At 36.1% G+C, this 16,611-nt stretch overlaps 1 protein-coding gene and 1 long non-coding RNA gene across 24 annotated transcripts in view; one reads left to right on the forward strand and one right to left on the reverse strand.

Annotated features, from left to right (window-relative positions):
- The window catches only part of CNTN4 (contactin 4), a 916,127-nt gene that overhangs the window by 83,518 nt on the left and 815,998 nt on the right, over window positions 1-16,611 (reverse strand). The window lies entirely within an intron of this gene.
- LOC102153282 overlaps window positions 1-16,611 on the forward strand; it is a 172,003-nt gene that overhangs the window by 38,165 nt on the left and 117,227 nt on the right. For 5 of the 11 annotated variants that reach the window (XR_005374698.1, XR_005374688.1, XR_005374691.1 and 2 more), the window contains 3 exons: window positions 9,991-10,120; window positions 10,932-10,995; window positions 12,591-12,796. This is a non-coding gene — a long non-coding RNA (uncharacterized LOC102153282). The remainder of the gene's footprint in view (window positions 1-9,990; window positions 10,121-10,931; window positions 10,996-12,590; window positions 12,797-16,611) is intronic. The other 6 variants (XR_005374689.1, XR_005374690.1, XR_005374694.1 and 3 more) reach the window with 2 other exon arrangements.

Below are 16,611 nucleotides of genomic sequence, written 5' to 3' on the forward strand. Positions count from 1 at the left end.
ATTTAAGAGGTTTTCCTTAAATTTGCCATTAGATCTTTGGTTATGATACTTTTTTTTTTTTTTTTGCTTTCTAATTAAGCTTGTCAAAATAGCTTTTTCTAATATTGAGAAATATGTGAACACAATTTCTGAAGACAGAAGCAAAAGTAAAGAATGTGCAAAAGTGAGTTGAAGTTGTAATCATAGAAGGTTCCCTTATCCCTAACTAAAATGCCTGGAAGATAATAATTAATTAGAAAAGGAGGCCCACTATATAGATTATGTAACTTGGTAAGCAGAGGAGGTTTCTATAACACAAATAGCAATACTGGCCATGCTAGAAAAACATATAATTTTATTATGTACCGAACTCTCAACGCTTTAGGAATTGCAAGATCATGGTTTGTTTGCTTGAACCCCTCACCTCAGAACTTTATAAAATTTCTAAGTAAGGAAATCAAAGTGGAATCTCCTACCTCCTGCACATCATTGATAGCACACCATTGTCAGGGTACAGCTAAAATTCTCAAAGACCCTCCCTGCCTTGAACAGCAACTGCACTTAGTATTTATGGCTTTGTCAGAAGCATAGAAACTCAGGATCGTGAAACTGCTCAGTTAATACAAGATTTTCCAAACTCCCTGGTATGCTTCTAATTTCTGCCATATTCATGTAGATACTTTATCCTTGCCCTAATATTTGTTAGACACATGACTTTGGAATGTCTCTTAAACTCTCTGAAATCCAGTTTGCAATCTCTAAAATGAAGGTCATAATAATAATAATACATCTATTTCATAGGTTTTGTTGAGAAAGTTACACGTGAAAATACCTGTGAAGCATTTATAACTGTGGTGGCACATAGCAAGCACATAATAAATATTGGCCATAGTGATCATTTTTATTATTTTCTTCACCATTATTTTTTAATAGGCATTATTTTTTAAAAAAGATTGTATTTATTTATTCATGAGAGACAGAGAGAGAGAAAGAGAGAGAGAGGCAGAGACATAGGCAGAGGAAGAAGCAGGCTCCTCACAGGGAGCCCATTGTGGGACTCGATCCCAGGATCTGGGATCATGCCCTCAGTCGAAGGCAGATGTCCAACTGCTAAGCCACCCAGGCGTCCCTGTTTTCTTCATCCTTATCATCATTATAGTCATGGTATTTTCTTTAAGTGATTCATAGTTTAAAATTAAAATAATATCATATTGCTACTATAAAGAAAACATCATATTGATACTATAGATAGAAATCAGTATCACTTGCCATAGATGCCAACCATAGAAGTAAATATGATAGAAACATACATAACATACTACATTCTAGTTGGGTGTGGTTATTTGCTGGGATATTGAGCCAATAGCCTGCTTTTACTTTGGTAAAGAGGTATTACCCACGGTTTCAAATGTGTTCAGACATACTAGGACCAAACTGACTCTGCCCTTGATCTACTCAGAAGCAGTGAAAAAGACCTATGTGATTCACTACCATTTAATGTCTGTCTACCGTGTGCTAAGATTATCTGAGTATTTACAGAGGTGCAAGTCTTCTACTTTGTGAAACACAAAGCTATTTCAACCACATTCCCAAGATAAAGTTCCTTTATAACATTACAACAATGTGGGCCATCAAACTGTTTTGGGAAGCTCCCATTACTGCAAATTCATGACATTTTGAAGTTGTCAGATCTACTCACATGGCATTTATCATATACTGCCAATATCCCATTGTCCCAAATATCCAAAGAATTTCCAGACATCAGGCCCCAAGTCTTATACTTTTTTGTTGCCTTATCATTTCATATAGTCCTTTATATATAAAGAGGCACACAGTAAATATATTGCTTATTGGATGAAAATTTACTTAGTCTTGACAATTTTAGAGACACTGGTGGATATCTTTCGGGGTAAAGACCCTGATTTCTAACCTTTTCTGGTGGGTGGGTGGAAGTTAGAGATCTCTTTAAGACTCAGAAGCAAATTATAACATTACCTCCCCGCAAATGCAACTATGCATATTGTTTTCGAAAGTTTACAGTTCTCCTAAAGCACCTTTAAGTCACAAAACTGTAAAGAGAAGCCACTGTCCTGGAGTAAACATAGATATCACCTTCATTGATTCATGAAGGTGTGTAAGCTGTAATTACTGTTTTTATAAGCTCAAGAAAAGGATTCTATGTGCTTAAGTTAATACTTGAGGGGTGGTACTGTTTTCCTGTGGGGATTATTTGTATGTGCTTTGTATCTTCAGGTCTGTTTTATACAGGAGAACATTTCCTGGATGAAACCGAATCCTTGTAGCAATCCACTCTTGTCTCAACAAATACACAACCAAGTGTCATGTGAAAAATGTCGACAGGGACCTGGTTGTTGTACTATTTTTTTCCCCCTATGTGAAAAAGAAAGCTATTTCTTTTCAAGGAACAGTCTTTTTTCTTTTCAGACAAACCATCTAAAAAGAACTATAAAGTCACACAGGTAATGGGTTTCAATAAATAATTCTCATGATGACAGAACATTTAAGGAATTGATATATGTGTCCTCTCCTATTTAATAGCCAAAATCTGCAAGGACCTTTTCCTAATTCCAAGGGGAAGTCGATGACAGAAAAAGTGAACGGCTTAAGAAAGGAGCAGAAAGCTCTTATAATTAAAGGTGTCTTGGTCGAGGGGGCAGAACATAGTAATTTAGATATGCCAGTGATAAGGAAAGTTTGGTAAAGATGGGAGGGGGGTGTTGAAAGAACATAGGACTGTGAATATGACCTACTTAGATTAGAAAAAAAAGAACAGGATAATATCTGAGCATATTTGTCCTGTACATGAATAAAATAGTTTCTGGCAAATCCTTCCCTAATAATCAGCATACCACATTTCCTGGAAAATCTAGTAAAAGAGGCTTTTGTGTAAATGTTAAACTCAAAAGAATGATGAAAAGAATATAGTAATCCCGAAAATACTGATAATTTCAAGCAACAAACCAAATGTGCTGTAATTATTTTCAAATAATTCACAGTAGTGAATTATTCAAATTGGAGATCTCATCACTTAAAGAATTAAATTGGCTAATATTATTCCCAACAAAGCACGCTTTGTTGCTTTGTCAATGCATCCAATATCTCAGGCCAAGTGATGCAGAATTGTTAGGCATGTTTGCATTGGGTTAGACTCTTAAAGTCAGACAAGGACCTTATTAGAAGCTTTCTTTTAAGTGTTGTGCTGGAAATGAGTGAACTTGTGTGTGTCTGGGGTGGGGAGTTAGATACAAAAATAAGGCACAGAGAAGATTATGAACGCTTACAATTTTCAGCAATCTATGAGAAAACTGATGCTAATAGCAAATTCACTTTCTTAAAATGAAGTAACCTTAGTAATGAGTGATTTAGGGATATTCTCTTTGTAGTGGTCGAAGAGCAGAAAGAAACAAAGTTGAAAAGAATATAAAACATCAGGAGGTCTGTATAATTAATCAGCAGTCCTATAAAGTATGCCATAAATTAGAGCTACAATTATACCACTGTGCTTGGAAAATAGGAAACTGGACTTTTTATATAAGCATTCAGGTTTATTTTTTAATATCTATCTCTAGCATCATGTAAAGTGCACTTTAGGAAATGTGGCTAAGAGAGTTAATGCTTTCATCGCTGCTATTTACAACCTAATTTGCAAGTTTTTACAGCATCTTAATAGTCACATTGCAGTTAAGAAAGAAATATCTTGCCATTCTTGAAGTTCCTTGTCAAGAAAGAAAACTTTAAAAAGTCACTGGAAAATAAAGTTTCAATGGATGATAAAATTTCCTGTGAACCATTTCCCTTTTATAAAATTAAGTCTAAAATTTACTTTTAATATGTACGTTGAAAATTTGTAATTTTCAACTCTGTTTCTTTTTAAAGGCAGTATACTCCAAGGTATATACTACTTCTGAATTATTTATTCCAAAGGTTCTGGAATTCCTCATTGTTTTTATGTTATATGTAACGATTTATATAGTTTGGGGAAAAAAGTTTGGTGAATATAAATTACAATGCACTTGCTAGCTTCCCTGCCAGCTTATGTTATACCACTGAATTAATTCCACGTCATTCAGTAGGGTCATTCTTCTGAGAAAATGGCATTAAGAAAGGCCAATTTTCTGTATACAAGAAAGGGGAAGAGTCTGGTTACACTTGTTTTTAAGTTCCCATACCCATCCAGCTTCTCTTGACCGTCAGGTGCCCATATAGCTTCTCAAAATAAGCCCCAAATTATCACCTAATAAGCATATTAGTCATCTTCCTAATTTTTGTAGCCTTCCCAAACAGTAAAATAAAAGAACACAGATGCCTTCATTTTGGTCTGCTCTGTTTTAGCACAAACGTAATCAGGCTACAGATATTTCCTGAGCACTTGCTCTATAAAAGTCACTGTGATAACCACTAAAAGGAATTCAAAAGGAAAGAAGCAACATTGCTCTCATCAGTTGTCCTATGGAATGGACATCTATTGTATTGCCTATCTAGTACCCATCCCTGATAATCCTGATTTTCCTTTGGGAGCTTCCACTCTCAGACCACATAGTTTGGGTGGTAATAGCACCATCATCTAGATACTGGGGAATTCATGTGCATCAAGAATGGCCGATGAGAGTATCACATGCTCTTGACTAAAGTGAATGGTTTAGGGGTATGCATGTCACTTATTCTAGGTCAGTTGTCACTTTTTAAGGTGGTAATTTGGGGCTTATCATCTTAAGACCTTTGCTAAAAAACTGGAAAAGAGGTAAACATTTTCTGCTAGTTACTAAAATGGTAGATGATTTGTCAGGGGTCATCTGTCATTCATAGTGGAGAACAGCTTGCCCAAGAAAGAAACCAAGAGAAACTAAGTCTTGGTGATATTACCCATAGACCATAGACCAAACTCTGACATTTTCAGATCCATGAGCCAGGAAATTCCCCTTCAAGGATGATGAAAATGGTCTAAAACCAGATTATGGTTACAGTTGAGAAACTATAAATTTACTAAAACTCATTGAGCTATACACTTAAAATGGTTGAATTTTATGGCATATTAATTAGACCACAATGAAGTTGTTTAAAAATCCCTTGTAAGCCAGATTAAGCTGCATTTCTTTCTTTCTTCTTTTTTAAAAGATATTTTATTTATTTATGAGAGACAGGGAGAAGAGAAGCAGGCTCTTCTCAGGGATTTGATCCCCAGGATCATATCCTAAGCCACATGCAGTGCTCAACCGCTGAGCCACCCAGGCATATCTTAAGTTGGGTTTCTATCATCTGCAACTCAAAAAGTAATGACAAATACAGTCCTACTGGTAAGAGGGAAAAAATAGTATCTGCATGTCACAGATGATACATCAAATGAGTGACATGACAAATGGAGGGGGTCAAATGGGTATTTAGGCTGATTCTTACTTCCCACTCCCTACCTACCTCCTCACCAGGCTATAAGCTCTTGAAATAGAGTTCTTTTCATCTTTGTGTTCAAAATATGGTGCAGTAATGACTCAGAGAGGTTGTATTAAGACATGTTTGTTCTATGGTGCTGGTGGTGGAACTACTGGGGGGCTGTTCTGAGAAGTGACTGGTATTAAAATAATTCACAGTGATCTTGACTGGATGAGACATACAAGTGTTTGGCTTCCATTTTGGTGACTTATCACTGAAATCCTTTTGTGCCTTGTAACAGAATTATACAAGGTTCACATTTTGTTGTTAGTGCTATTTCAGTTTTTCAGAAAAAACAGGCACAAATTATTTGGGAAGAGGACGTCTGAACTGTCAAGTTCATGACCCAAACCAGACAAATTCCCTGGATAACAGCTCAGTTCTTCACCTCACTTTGTCTACATGTGACAGAGTTCTTTGGAGAGATTATATCCTCTATACATTTAGCTTGGCTCTTCCACATTTTTCTCAGTGCTGATGTACTTTTTTATCTGTTTAGGAATACATTCCAAAGTACAAAATGATAGATTCTGATACTTATCTTACTTTTGAGGAGGGGAAAAAAAGCATATTGTAATCAACTTCCAAGAAACTTAAAAAGTGATTTTCTTGTGAGAGAAATATGTACATGCCCACAGATTCTGCACTCGGTTCGGCTGCTGACAAACCATTTTTGGAACTGTTCTTGAGATTAGTGCAGAAAAACAGCAAATGCAATCTCAGCTTATTTGTTCCAGCTGATACCATCTGAACAGAAGCCCAAAGGCATGGGCTTTTGAGATAAGCAGACTTCCCTTAACACCAACTGAAAATGGTCATGGTTCAAAGACAGATGACCCACCCTACTTTTCACTGACCAATGTGCAGTATAAAAGGTGGCATAACTTTGTAACTTTTGTTTTATGTTGAATCTCATCAAAATCATTGTTATGGTTTTGTGTGTATGTTTTACAAATTCTTCTGAAATAGATATTTGTAAAATATCTTTCCTTCCAGACTTTGACTTTTAGAATTAGTCCCTATACATCAAAGGTTTGACTGAATTCATCACTCGTTTACTGACTCATCATTAGCAAGTTGTACAGTTTCCTCCTCTAAAACATGATGGAGTGGGACTGTTTTCCGGCTTTTAAAGTCTATGATTGTATCACCAGTCCACATAGTCAGATTCAGACACTGTAGCAAAAGGAAAAACAATTTGGCTTATTGAAACAATCTGGCTATGTAGAGAAGACATAATGTCTTTTATTTTATACAGTTGAAACTAAATTCAAAATATCAGTTGTTTATAGGAAAGCCATCCAAAAAACATGTCCAGCTTGGATTTATACCAGCTGTCAATGGTTAGTAGATAAAGTTAACTGGAAAACTGAAATTCCCAAAGAGTGAACAGCCAAGATTAAAAAGAAAATATTTATATAATCTGGTTTAATTCTTCCTTTCTTTTTTTTCTCCTTCTTTCCATCTCACCTTTATTCAGTGACTATGAGTATTTACCAATCATGGTAGGTTCTTAGGCAATAAAGATGAATAGGAAATAGTCCCTGGCCTTCAAGAAACATCATTAGCATCAGTAAATAACAGATTAGGATAATGTGATTATTGCCACAGTAAATATCAGATTAGATAAATGTTATCTAATCAGTATATAACAGATAACCATCAGTAAGTAACAGATTAGATAATGTGGTTAACTCAGAGGATATATGTAGTCATAGGGTATTCTGAAAATATATAGTGGAGGTCCTTGGTGGGAGTGAATTATGAAAGGTTTTCATGGACACACAATGATTCTTCAAGGATATGTAGGAGTTCTATACATATGTTGAAAGGAGATTATGCAGAAAGGCGATACATTCTGGTCAGGCGTTCATTCTGAGTCAGAAGGGTCTAGAGGATTCAGCAAAGGCCTAGGTCACAGAGTCCTGTAAGTCTTGTTAGAAGCAAAGATTTTAGGGGCACTTGAGTGGCTTACTAAGGTTGAGCACTGGACTCTTGGTTTTGCCTCAGGTCATGATCTTAGGGTTATGAAACTGAGCCCCCTTCGGGCTCCAGGTTCAATTCAGAGTCTGCTTGGGATTCTCTCCTCTCCCTCCCCCTCTGCCCTTTCCCCTACTTGCATGCATGGGCACACTGTCTCTCTCATAAATAAATAAATAAATAAATAGATAAATAAATAAATAAATAAGATCTTAAAAAAAAAAGAAGCAAAGACTTTATGCTAGGTAAAGGGATTTAAGGTATGGAAGGGATACCATAGGATTTGCATTTTAGAAAGATCACACTGATGAATGAATGAAGAAATGACTTTGAGTACAAGATGGAAGGCAATGAAACCTCGTAGGAAACTCCCACAGGAGTCCAGATGTATGCTGTCCATGAGATAGCTACTAAGCATATATGGCTACTTAAATTCAAATTAATTAAAATATAATGAAATTTAAATCTCAGTCTGTTAGTTACGTTAGCTACCTTTCTAGTGCTCATTAGCTGCATATAGCAAGAGGCTACCATATTGGACAGAGCAGATACAGGATATTTCCATCATTACAGAAACTGCAATTGGATGCTGTTAGACTAGACAAGAGATACAAAGAACATGAACTAAGGCAGCAGTGGCCAAGATGGCCACAAAAAAAAAAAAAAAAAAAAAAAAAAGCACAGAAGGACAATTTAGAAGGAGAATTGGGTACTGATTGGATGGATGTGAATGGGGAATGAATGAAGGTTCAGACATGCTTGATTGCAATCAGAGAATATGGGAAGAAGTTTTATATAGAGGTAATAATCAGCTAAATTTGAGTTTATTAATTTTGAGGCCGTGCAGGTAGAAAATGATGCCTAAGATAATGCCTTCATTCTATAATTACATTTTGTAAATATGGAACACTTTTATATAATCATAGAATATTACTGTTAGGAGGGGACACTCAATCTGCAAGTCAAAAACCATAGTATGACCTTTGCTTCATTCATTTCCATATCCTCAGCCCCTATTACAGTGCCTGATGTGTAGAGAAGCATAAGTAAATTCATTTTGAATGAACGAATGAATGAGGCCCAGAGAGGTGACATGAAGTCCTGTGTAAAGTGGAACAATCACTGTTTTTGGAGAAACATGGTTAAATATTCAGTTGTGCTATTTAACTAGATATTCAATTATAGACAAATCACAAGTTTTCTAAGCCTTGGTTTCTTTTCTTCTTTTTTTTTTAATTTTTATTTTTTTATGATAGTCACACAGAGAGAAAGAGAGGCAGAGACATAGGCAGAGGGAGAAGCAGGCTCCATGCACCGGGAGCCTGACATGGGATTCAATCCCGGGTCTCAGGATCACGCCCCGGGCCAAAGGCAGGTGCCAAACCGCTGTGCCACCCAGGGATCCCTAAGCCTTGGTTTCTTTATAAATGAAACATTGGGTTATTGTAGTGATTTTTAAAAAATTAATTTACCAAAAAGTGCTTTGAAGACTGCAAAGTGCTATACTTGTATAAGTCTGGTGATTATTATTATTATTATTATTATTTTAGATTTTATTTAAATACAAGTTAGTTAACATATAGTGTATTGTTAGTTTCAGGGGTATTATTTAGTGATTCATCAGTTGCATATAACACTCAGTGCTCATCATATCACTTGCCCTCCTTAATATCATCACCCAGTTACCACATCCCCCTTGTTTGTACCCCCTCCAGTAATCCTCTGTTTCTCGTAATTAAGAGTCTCTTATGGTTTGTCTCCCTCTCTGTTTTTATTTTATTTTATTTTATTTTATTTTATTTTATTTTATTATTTTATTTTATTATTTTATTTTTCCTCCTCTTATGATTTCACTAATATGTAGAATTTTAGAAACAAAACTGGTGAACATAGGGGAAGGGATGGTGTTTATCATTATTAGCCAGGATTACCTGGTCCTTACTCAAAGTCTGGTCCATGGATCAGCAGCACTGTAATATCTGGGTGCTTGTAAGAATTACAGAATATCAGACTTTAGCCTAGACCTTCTGAATCAAAGTCTTTCTTTTAATAAGATTTCTAGATATTCGCATGCTCCTTAAAATTAGAGAAACATTAAACTACTTATTAGCAGACTTGGAATTTTAACTCAAGTCTTTCAATTCTCAGACGATGATGGATGAAAGAGTCAACACAATTACTAAGTCAATTTGATGGGAAATGAGTCTGATTTATTCACACTAAACGCTCAAAACTAATTGATGGGACTAGAATATTGCTAGTTCCTGGTCTAATTTTCTTACATAGATGCAATCTTGATAGTGGCCAAATTTCTCCAATAAGATTGTTGACCACTTGAATGAGGGCAAAGATAACATGCTAATTGCTTTCCAGATGACACAAAGTTGAGAATCAGTCAGAGTCCTATCATGAGGCAGAAACCACATTTTGGATGACAATCAAATTCCTAAATGATCTCCATCATCTGGAATGTTAGGCTGAATATTATAGTAAATTACAGTTAATAGGGATAAATATAAATGTCTCTATGAAGGTCATCTAATGTATTAATAGTGAAAATATGATATTCTTTCATTTGTTAAGGAGATGTGTAAGAAGAACTTATTGTATGTCTGGCACTGCACTAGAAAGGCACTAGAAAGGTGAGCCAAGCTGATGAAGTTCTGGCCTCATGGAACATACACTCTTTGGATTAAGATCATTTATTCTACAGGTAACTATTCTTACATTCATTAATTCAACAAATAGTTCTTGAGTATTCAGTATGGTCTCTGAAATCTTCTGGGTATTGAGTATATAGCAGTAAATAAGACAAATAATGTCACTGTTCTCCAGGAGCTTAAATTTTAGGGGGTAATAAACAATAAAGCAAATATATGAATGTGATAATTCAGTTGAGCAATATGCACTAAGAATAAAGTACAGACACTAATATGATAGATTTGTGTGCTCCAGGAACAGAAAGAAGGCTAGTGAGATAAAAGATAAGTTTGGTTGCTAAAGCTTGGGTAGGTCATCTAGTAAGAGATTTAGAATTTATTTCTACAAAATGTGAAGACAAATGATATGTATAAATGTAAAATTATATCATAATAGCTGCTATAAAGGAGAAGTACATGGTATTCATTATAAGAGTTTATAATAAGGGGGATGGGGTCTAAGTAAATGATGCCACTGAGATCTGAAGCAAAACAGTTAACCAAGAGAAACAAGGAGGTAACAGAAAGCGGAAGAGTGTATACTGGAAGAGGAAAAGATATGCTCATGATGGAATAAAACATAGCATAGACTAGAGGAACAGTGAGAAAAGTAATTACTAAATTTCAGGTGACTTATACTCAGCGTGAATCAATGGAATGATGAGATTGCCAAGAATGTGAACATAATTGTAGGTTGCATTAATAGATACACAGCATCCAGAATGCGGGAAAGGTTAGCCCTACTCCACTCTACGCTGATCATACTAAACACCGTGCAAGAGGACCATTCGAATGGTAAATGGTTCTCCAACCTTTTATTTTCAGGCTGTACAAATACCCACCATTTGCTTCAACGTGGATGGAACTGGAGGGTATTATGCTGAGTGAAGTAAGTCAGTCGGAGAAGGACAAACATTATATGTTCTCATTCATTTGGGGAATATAAATAATAGTGAAAGGGAAAATAAGGGAAGGGAGAAGAAATGTGTGGGAAATATCAGAAAGGGAGACAGAACGTAAAGACTGCTAACTCTGGGAAACGAACTAGGGGTGGTAGAAGGGGAGGAGGGCGGGGGGTGGGAGTGAATGGGTGACGGGCACTGGGTGTTATTCTGTATGTTAGTAAATTGAACACCAATAAAAAAAAAAAAAAACACCGTGCAAGAAGAGAACAGCCCAGGATGTTAGATGACCCGTGGGAAGAAGAGAGATGGGACCTAATGCCTCTTCACATGAGAATGAAAGAATGGTGCTCAACATCTGTGTCTGTTGTTTTTTGACTATCTAGCATCCATTGTCCTTTTTGATTAACATTTTCTTTTGAGGACATCTTTTGCCACTGGATCCAATGTGGTGGGGCCATAGTCAGGGGCTCCCTCTTCCTCTGTGCCCTGGCACAAATGCCACCTTATTTATAACCATGTTCCTCTAGAATAGTAGGACAAAGAGCCTTAACATAATTGGAGGTTAAGTCAGCAGTGACAGCCTGATCAAACTATTCCTGTAAAAGAAACAGCTTCTGCATTTCCTATTTCCTAGCCCCAGGGAGCTACCTTGGGCCCATTTAGTTTTAAACCTGCTTCTTCCATGGATTTTTTAAGTCCCTCATATCCTTCCAATAAAATTCTTGTTTGCTTGAGTTAGCTAGAGTTATTTCTGTTAATTGCAACCAAAGAACGCTGACACATTTAGCTGGGCAAACAAAGGACTTGGGTGAACCTGAGGTAAGGAGAGCTGCTGTCTTCAAATATTTGGAAGAATGTATAGAAAGAAAGCTTGGATTTCTCCTGTACCACACCGGGAAGCTGGCTTAAAACTAAAAGATATAAACTCTTTTTATGGATAAACATTTTAATAAATAAAAATTCCCTAAGGGGGACTAGTCTCCATGAAAAGGCATGAGTTTCTATTACTGGTGTTTTCTTTCTTTTCTTTTTTTTTTTTTCTTTTTTTCTTTTTTTTTAGCAGAAGAGAGCTAGACAAGTTAGGCCTTTATTGGAAGGAATTGAGGAAACAGAAGGGAATGGCCTAAGTGATTTTTAAGGTTCAAAGGTTCAATAATTCTTGGGATTCAAATGACATCTTTTGTATAACTTAAGTTTTCAAATTAATTGTCTTTGGCATGTTTTTGCAAGCTGAAATAGACTTTGATGAGGAAGAATAAGAGAACAGATTTTTTTTAATTAATTAATTAATTTATTTATGATAGTCACAGAGAGAGAGAGAGAGGCAGAGACACAGGCAGAGGGAGAAGCAGGCTCCATGCACCAGGAGCCTGATGTGGGACTCGATCCCGGGTCTCCAGGATCGCGCCCTGGGCCAAAGGCAGGCGCCAAACCGCTGCGCCACCCAGGGATCCCAAGAGAACAGATTTTTATAAGAAGTGCCATTAAAAGTAGAAATGCAAAATTTTCAAGTATCAACTGGATTGAAAAAGGACACTTTTTTAAAGACTAATTTACCTTTATAAAATGTTTCCCAAAGGTTATTGTGTGCAGATGGCTTTGTTTTCACCCTTGGAGCAGGACACCATGGCTAAACCACTGTCTGGTAATTTCATTGTCTCCAGGCCTCATTTACAGCCTTGAAGAGAGTCAGAATAGCCTTTGCTTACCCATCCAATAATTATGGTTGCTGTGCATGACTGAAAGAATGGCTATTTTCTAATGACAAGGTGGTTTGGTTCAGAGGTATGCTATCTCCAGCAGGAATTCAAACATTTTAAATAGTGGTCACTGAGTCAAATAAAAAGTATGTTTATTTTTATGTAAGATATGTTTTCAAGGATTATCATTTGTTATATTGAAGATATTTCTGTAGTTGCTGAAAAACTACCATGCAAGACACCATCCAATGCATTACTAAATATCCCTTGTATGATGATCTGTATCAGTTAGTTATCACTGTATAACAAATAATTCCTCAGCTTAGCTGCTTAAAACAACAAGTATAATTGCTCATGAGTTTGCAGGTCAGCTAAATGTTGCTTGGGGTGACAGGGGTGACTGGGCCATGTGTCTCTCCCTTATCCAGCAGGCTTCCTTTACTGTTGTATTTGCATGGCAATGACAGGTTTTGAAAAGCAGTGGCAGAAAGGCTCCAATGTACAAGCATGTTTTTTTTTTTTTTAAAGATTGTATTATTTATTAATGAGAGACACAGAGAGGCAGAGACACAGGCAGAGGGAGAAGCAGGCTCCCTGTGGGGAGCCTGATGTGGGACTTGATCCCAGAACCTTGGGATCATGACCGGAGCGGAAGGCAGATGCTCAACCCCTGAGCCACCCAGAGCCAACATACTTTAAACAAGCATGTTTTAAAGTATCTGCTTGCATCAATATTACTAATAGTGCACAGGCCAAAGCAAGTCACATGGCCAAGCCCAGAATCAAAGTGGGAAGGCATTGCCAAAGGGCATGGATATAGGCAAAGTAAAAAAATTGGAGACATTACTGCAGTCAATCTGCTACTAGGTTCAAGTAGTAAATTTATTATCAAGAGAAAGTTTTTTTTTTTTTTTCAAGAATATTCTTGAGATAATGAACTTTATAGTAGCTCACTGTTTTCCCTTTTGGCTTAGAATACTAGGAAGCTCAAAATATTAATATTTACTTAGCTAAATCATTATTAATGTATTCATTTCCCTTATACATGGTCTTACTGTTTATATAAGTCTTATTGTATATAGCCTGCAATGTAAGTTGCCTCAATGATTTTTGTTTTTCAGAGAGACAGTATAGTACCAAAAAGGAATACTTATATTTATTTAAGGCATGAGCAGTTTTCATAAAGTACCTACAGACATTTAAAACACCTGTGAACAAGAGAAAACAGAGAAGCTTTATCTTTTAAAGGGGCATTAGTCATTATTACTTATTACATCCTCCTGGTTCTATGTGAATCAAAGTGACAACTGTACACCTCAACAAAAGTTTTTCAGGGAATTATCTCAAACCAATTTTCACTAGGGATGTAGCCTTTTAGCATCTACAGGTTCAAAAGAGAAATATTTTAAAATTCAGAACCCACACCTAAGAAGGTGACAGATGTAGAGAAAATTCAGCTGAAAATGAAGTTCTTCATTTCATTTTGGAATATTTTCTTCTAAAGATATCATGAGACAGATTTTCAAAGGACTTTGAAGATATAGCTGCAGTGTTTCATGCCCATATGATTGAGTCCAGGAAATATTACCTGAGCCTTGGCAGTTGAATTTGAAATGCTGACTTGAAATATTTTCATTGAAGTTATACCAAAGTTAAATAGAACTAGAAAGTTATTTAAGCTGGTTTTAACATTTTCTTATCCATTTTCTCTGAACTGACAGCATGCTCTCAAACTTGTGAGACAAAGAATTAATAGGTGTTAAAAGTCTTTGGGGGAATTTACCTCTGGAGGAAACCAAAAGATTTCTATAGATCCCAAATGATTTCTAATGAGTTGAAGATTTCTTTTTGATAAATCAGTCACTCACAAATTAACATCGGTCCCAAAATAAAGGATCAATTCTCTCAATTAAATGTGGTATGGACTAGATATTCCATCTAATGGTAAGAAAATGATTTATTTAAAAATAATAATTAGACTTGTATATACCAATTCTAATCCAAGAGATAGCTCCTCAATGATTTTCACACAGTTAGTAGAGAGGACTAAATGTGAAAAGGGCTATCAAAATTATAAACATTCTGAAGAATTCACAAACAGCTTGTATAGACTTGAGAATTTTCTGGTCCCACCATATTGAAATATGATTAGGTAGTTATAATTTTAAAGAGCTTTTTACAGGTCCTCTACAGATATTGTGGACATAACTGAAATATACTGCCTCCTGAAAATCTGCTTTGAGAATATTACCCAACTTCTTGTTTTTAAAATATTTCCCCCTAGAAGCTAATTTCCTGGACCTAAAAGGACTTCAAAGGATTGTATTCTTTTCTTGATGTCAAGATATTGCTGTAGTCATTCCTGTAATGATATCTATTCCAATGCACAAAGGAATAGTTTATAGCTAACTATAAGTACTTATATATTTTATGCACTGTGATCCAGAGAAAGGCTCTGGCAAAGACACTGAGAGCTCTGATTTCAATTAATGCCTTACCTGCTCTCATTACATGTGTGACTTTATCTGTAGGTGTATGTATGGATAATCAAATGACTGCTGACTCTTCTGTTCCATAAGGAGATTAATTTTTGTCAAACAAGTTGTTTGGGCAAAATAACTAATCAATGAAATGGCTTTTTCATCTTTATGCCAGTTGCTCTGAAGTTATGCAGGAATCTGGAAGTTCATAAAATTTATATTCCCTAGCTCTAGTTTTAATTGATTCACTTTACTCCTGGAATGCATGGAATACCTCACCACACCCTCCTGCACAAATGTACTGCTTCCTTGTCATGTAAGGCACCTCTTAGGTGTTCTCTCTTTTATGAAGACTGTTCTGATTCTCCCATCTTGAATTTCTTTCTGCTTCCCCTTCATTCTTTCAGCCCTTGATTTCAGTGTTTCTTAAGGGATTTCCTGCTTTTGGGGCACCTGGTGGCTCAGTCTGTTGAGCATCTGACTCTTGGTTTTGGTTCAGGTCACAATTTCAAGGTTGTGAGATCAAGCCCCGCCTCAGGCTCTCTTGAGATTTTCTTCCTGTCCCTCTGCCTCTCTCTCTTCTGCTCTCTAAAATAAATAAACACATTTTTATTTATTTCTCTGAGATTCTTGAGATTCTCTTCTCCCTTGAGATTCCTTTGAGTTGAGATTCCCTTGAGTTGAGATTCCCTTGAGATTCCTCTCCCTTGAGATTCTCTTACTCTCCCTCTGCACCCCTCCATCAAATAAAAAAATAAATCTTAAAAAAAAATAGAGTTCTTGCTCTCTACAGTGTATTATAATGTTTATATTTTGTATGCTTCTTGAGATAGACTCAATATCTGTCTTCCTTTTATCACTCACAGTTGTACCAGGGGAAGTAATGACAGGGGTAATTAAAAAAAAATACAGATTGTTTACAATAAAGCTTAAAGGACTGCATTGCCAAGGTAGCAGAGAAAATGCTAGGCTGGCTGCTATGAGGATTTAACAGTCTGAGTTATGCTGGTGAATTCCTATAGTCTGACACCCTGGCAACCAATGATCTTTTTACTCTCCATAGTTTTGCCTTTTCCACAATATCATGTAGTTGGAATCACAATTGTGTAGCTATTCATTTTGGCGTTTTTGACTTAGCAATACACAATTAACTAATGTTCTTCTATGTTTTTTCATGGCTTGGTAGTTCATTTATTTTTTGCAATAAGTAATATCCCATTATCTGGATGTATAGTTTATCCATTAGCCTACAACTGAAGGTATCTTTGTTGCTTCCAAGTTTTGGTAATTATGAATAAAGGCGCTATAAACATTTGTGCACAGGTTTTTGCGTAGGTTTAAGTTTTAAGCTCCTCTGAGTAAATACCAAGGAGTGGAATTAGTTGATCATTTGGTAAGAGCGTGTTTAGTTTTGTAAGAA

The sequence above is a fragment of the Canis lupus genome, chromosome 20 (genome assembly GCF_011100685.1).
Source record: "Canis lupus familiaris isolate Mischka breed German Shepherd chromosome 20, alternate assembly UU_Cfam_GSD_1.0, whole genome shotgun sequence".
Classification (NCBI taxonomy): Eukaryota; Metazoa; Chordata; class Mammalia; order Carnivora; family Canidae; genus Canis; species Canis lupus.